This window comes from Echinops telfairi, unplaced genomic scaffold (genome assembly GCF_000313985.2).
Source record: "Echinops telfairi isolate 266 unplaced genomic scaffold, ASM31398v2 ScPeMD7_7427;HRSCAF=8465, whole genome shotgun sequence".
Classification (NCBI taxonomy): Eukaryota; Metazoa; Chordata; class Mammalia; order Afrosoricida; family Tenrecidae; genus Echinops; species Echinops telfairi.
In genome coordinates, this window is record NW_022111327.1 from 12,127,938 (window position 1) to 12,133,836 (window position 5,899).

Here is a 5,899-nt window from a genome sequence, read left to right on the forward strand (position 1 = left end):
GGCACATCTGATCAGAGAACACGGGAGCAAATGGAGAGGGAAAGAGAGAGAACAGAACACATCCAGGCACAACAAGCCTGAGGATGATATTCCTGCTCAGAGAAGCCAATGCACAGAGAGGACCATAGGACCAGCCCCACCATGAAACACGACATCCCTCACTGACCCATAGCGCTACTGGAGATGCAGTGTGGGAATTGTGCCCTATCTGACATCACCAAAACTGCAACAGAGCAGCAAGTGGAGTAAAGGAATGAAGTCCCCGGGGAATACCAAAAATAGACTTTGGGGCCATCAGACTCAACCAGAAAACACTCCTAAAGGTAAACAAGCTATTTATAGGCTTTTCTTTTTTTTGACCTGGGTTTTTGTTGTTGTTGTTTTGTTTTGCTCTGTCTTGTTTTTGTGCTTATTATTGTCTCTGCATGTCTATCTAGTTAAGATAGGTGGGATAAACAATGTGGAGGAGAAAATATCAGGATCAATGGTTCCGGGGGACACAGGAGAAGGGGAGGCAAAGTAAAGTAAAGGGGGTGTCAATCAACCCAGGGAAAAGGGAAAGCAAGTGATCTAAAATCTATGGTGAGGAGGGCATAGAATGCCTGTTAGGGCTTGACCAAGGGCAATGTAGGCAAGAGGAATTGCTGAAACTGAATGAAGGCTGAACATGATACTGGGACAAGAGGAAAGTAAAAGGAAATAGAGGAAAGAACTAGGAGGCAAAGGACATTTATAGAGGTTTAAATATAGGCATGTACATATGTAAATGCATTTATATATAATGGTAGGAAAATAGATCTATGTACATATATTTATATGTTAAGTATGAAAGTAGCAGACACACATTGGATCTCTAAGTACTCTTTCAATGCAAGAACACTTTGTTCTAATAACCCAGCATTCTGTGATACTCACCTTCCCGACAGGATCGCTGAAGACAAAAATGGGTGCAGAAGCAAATGTGAAGAAAGCTGATGGTGCCTGGCTATCAAAAGATATAGAGTCTGAGGTCTTAAAGACTTTAAGATAAACAAGTGGCCATCTAGCTGAAAAGCAACAAAGCCCACATGGCAGAAGGGAAGCACACCACTCTGTGTGATAATGAAGTGTCGATGGGATCAAGTATTGGGCATCAAAAAACCAGAACAAATAATCATCTCAATGTGAATGATGGGGAACATGGGGTGGAGACTAAAAGTCCATCTGTAGACAATTGGACATCCCCTTATAGAAGGGTCACAAGGAAGACACGAACCAGTCAGGGTGCAGTATAACACGAACAAAACATACAATTTTCATCTAGTTCTTAAATGCTACACCCCCCCCCACCAATTATCATGACCCCAATTCTACCTTCCAAATCCGGCTAGACCAGAGCATGTCCACAGGTACAGATAAGATCTCGCAACACAGGGGAACCAGAACAGATAAACTCCTCAGGACCAATAATGAGAATAGTGATACTAGGAGGGTAATGGAAGGTAGGGGAAGAAAGGGGGAACTGACTGCAATGATCTACATATAACCCCCCTCCCAGGGGGACAGAAAACAGAAACATGGGTGAAGGGAGACAGCGGTCGGTATAAGACATGAAAAAATATATATAAATTATCAAGGGTTCATGAGGGAGGGGGAGGGAAGAAAATGAGCTGATACCAAGGGCTCAAGTAGAAAGAAAATGTTTTGAAACTGATAATGGCAACATATGTACAAATGTGCTTGACATAAGGGATGGATGGATGGATGGATTGTGATAAGAGCTATAGAAGCCCCCAATAAAATGGTATTTTAAAAAGCCACTTTGGAGTCAAGCAATGGTCTAGATAAACTAGCTTACACTGTTCTGCTTGGTCATTGTACTCTTTTAGAAGAATTCAATCAGTTTCAGGTAAATAGGCTCCACAGATTAGATTGATAGTTATGTTTGTGGTAAATCAATAATTCTTTTAATTGTTCTTTAAGACAATGCTGCATGAGAATCCTTCCTGATCACACATTTCTCAAGTCTATTCCAACCTTTTTCCTGACAATATTTATGATTTAATATAAGAATTTTGGAAATTCTTCTCATTTTCTTTTTGATAGTTTTATTGGCACAAATCTACATACATACAATTCAACAGTTTAATCATATCAAGAAGAATTATACAATCCTTAACACAATCAATTTTAGAACATTTTCTTCTTCGGCCCCCCCCCCATGGTCAAATCACTTTTTAAATGAGTTGTGTAATCACAACCAGTTCTAGTGCTCCCTCCCTGCTCCCATACACATTGTTTGCTCCCCAAGTCCCTCACCCTCCCTATCTCTTGACCCCAACCCCTATATCCCCTATAAACCCTTGCATCAGTTATTATCTCTATGCATCTCCTCCTTTTGTGCTTCACAAACGGGGAAACCCAACAGAAACAATAAAAAACAAAAACAAATTAAAGTGGCAAGGATAAAATAATAATAACAATACAAAGATAGAAATACAAATAATGAATAAGAAAGAAAAGACCACCATCAATATTTTAAAAGCCAGGAAAGGAATTTTTGTCATGGAACAAGAATTCTTCTCCTTTTCAGAACGTTTTCAATATTGTACAATCTAATCAAAATGTTGCCCTGATTTGTGAATCCTATATTCAATGAACATCCACTTAAATATGATTTATTTTAGCATTGTTAGTGTTGCAACTTCTCTGTTGTGTCCAGGTGCTCTTGGACTCTTGGACTGAAGAATGGACTCACCAACCACAAATGGCAAACAGAAAGCAAAGCTTATTTAGAAAGGAAAGTACTTGACACAGCAGGTGGGAACTCGACTGATTTGCCCCTGAATGATCTGTGTCCAGAGGCTTTTATCAGATGTGGAATACTTGGCCTCTCTGTGTTTCCAGGTTATGAATGGACCAGTCCCAGGACTGGTCCTATTTTTCAGGTCCTGAACCTGGGCACACTCTGTCCATGCATAGGTCTTGCATAGGCATGGACAGGTAAGTAAGCATGTAAGATGTCCACAAAAAGAGTATTAGGATTACTGACTTTGAAGTTTATAATCAATCTAGGGGTCTGATGTCTGTTGGCTTGTGATTGATATTGTCCTGAGTTGTTGAAATCACCTCTCCAGACATCTTGCCACTCCTCAGGGGCCTCTTTCCCCTCACTCTCCTTGCCAGCTCTTTCTCTTATCTGCCATCAGAATGTGGTAGAATGGAGAGTCTAAATGATTACCTAAGTGCAGGCTGCCTGTGAACTGCAATACATGAACTATTGACTTGAATAGATTCAATTCTTATGTGATTGGACACTATTTACGCAAACAATGGGGGTTGTTAATTAGGCAAAACTTTCAATAATATTCATTGACAGTGGCAGAACTAGGCCTACCAAATTAATACATAACTTAATAAAGCAAGAAAGGCATTGAAATAGTCAACATATGGTAATCCGACTACTGCCAGTTCTATACCCTTGGTATAGCAATCATCTGCTTCTTCTCACACTTTGTAGTTTCAGCCTTAAGTCCAAGAGCTACAAGTGAGTTTGAGGAAGAGCCCCGTATGGCAGGGAAGGTTGAGAGGGAATGGAGAGCTAATAACAAGGAGTACAGGAAAGAAGAAAATAGTCTACAATTGTTTCCATGATTGTACAACTCTTCTTGGTATGATTGTACTATATGAATTATATATTAGGACTATGTTCCAATAAAACTGTTTATAAAAATAAAAAAATAAGATTAACCTAAGGCGTGTCACTCCAGAATCCAAGCAATCAACTACTATAGTATGCTACATAAATACATACATTAGACATATTCAGGAGCTGGGTGCATTAGAAATGTAGGTGTTGTATTAGAGCTTAGATTCTGAGCACTGGATTTGGGGAAGGCTGTATTTTACAGTGGGAATCATAAATCCATTTGGAGTCTCTACATGTATCAGTTGCCGCTGAGTTCTGTCTGACCATTGAAGGGCGTGGTTAAAAGCTATGCTTTCAAACAGTGTTTGCCTTATTTCCAGGCAGCCCAGGGAGGGAAAGCCACACCCTCAGGAACTTGTCTGGGCATGCCCTTGGTGGAAATGGGTGCATAAGGTGCTATGAGGTGAGAACCTATCCCACTATGGCACCTAACAACAACAATGACAACATGAGTCAAAGTCAACTCTATCACAGTGAGAAAGCTGAATAGTCATGAGTTACATTCCAACTAAGGTTGATGGAGGGCGCTGAACCAATCTTGTAAACGTTTCTAATCTGCAGTAGTGTATATATCTCAATCATGCTTCCTTTCTATCTTCTATAGTCCTGCCTTTCACTGTGATGAAATAATTTGTTGCCAATCATGATTTTGTGATGACTTTCCTGTTTTTTTATGCTTTGTTATTTAGTCTAATGGCTATGAATCCTTTGGAGAGCATTATAGGTCTCTTTTATCATTTTTGTCTTTGCCCCATTTAAGAATTAATAAAGTCTTTATAAAACTTGAATGTCACTCTGAGTCAGAACTGACTGAGGGGCGGCAAGTTACAAAACATTTGAATTTGGGGTGTCCTTTTCCCCTAGAACAATATGCACTTATATCCTGGGATTTGAGAAGTTCTTTGGGGAAATCTGTTCCCTGTTCCATGCAAATATCCTCATTTACTAGTTGCTAAGTGTCTAATGAGTTATGCCCCAACTGAAGTAGTCGGAGGATCCAGAACCAATCTTGTTAACTTTCTAATCTGCAATTGTGTATGTATCTCTGCCTGAAGCCTTCAGTTTGGATTACAATTCAACGTAAATAAAATCAAAATTCTCACAACTGGACTAATAGATAACAATGATAAACAGAGAAAAAAATGGAAGTTGTCCAGGATTTTATCTTGCTTAGATCCACAATCAATGCTCATGGAAGCAGCAGTCAAGAGATAAGCGATGCATCGCAATGAGTAAATCTGCTGCCCAAGACCTCTTTAGAATGTTGAAAAGGAAAGATGTTATTTTGAGGACTAAGACATGCCTCACCTAAATCATAGTATTTTCAATCGCCTCATATGCATGTGAAAGCTGCACAGTGAATAAGGAAGACTGAAGAAGAATCAATGCATTTGGTTTGTGGTGCTGGCCAAGAATATTGAAAATTCCAAGGACTGCTAAAAGAACAAACTGTCTTGGAAGCACTATGGTCAGAATGCTCCTTAGAAGCAAGGATGGCAAGATTTCATCTCATGTACTGTGGATATCTTGTTAGGAGAGAGCAGTCCCTGCAGAAGGATATCATCTTTGGTAAAATAGCAAGCAAAAAACAGCAAAAAAAACCCAGGATGGATTGACAGAATGGCTGCATCGATTGGCTCAAACATAAGAACAACTGTGAGGATGGCTCAGAACCAAGCAGTGTTTCACTCTGTTGAGCATAGGGTCAATATGAGTTGGAACCGACTCAATGAGATCTAACAACAAATCTCTAATATGGAGTTTTGGTGGTGCTGTGGGGTAAGCATTGAACTGCCAACTGAAAGGTCAGCTGTTCAAACCCACCAATGCTCCTAAAGGTCAACAAACAGACCTTGAACTACCAATAGGCTTTTTTTTCCTTTTTCTTTTTTTTCAGCCTATTTGTTTTGGGTTTTTTCCCCTTTTTTCTCTTCTTTTAAATTTTGTATATCAGTGGCCTTTTTGTTTGTTAGCTTGTCGGTACTGCTGTCATCATCGCCATGTTCTTATGTGCCACTATGGTACTCTGCTGTCAAATCCATCCCCAATTTTATACATATAATATATCTGTATGTCCACCTAGATAAAAGAGGCTGGGCAAAAAAATGTGAGAAGAAAATAAAAGGACCAATGGCCCTGGAGGGACATGGGAGTGTGGGAGGTAGGGGAAGGGAGGAGGTGTTGGCCAACCTAGGGACAAGGGAACAACAA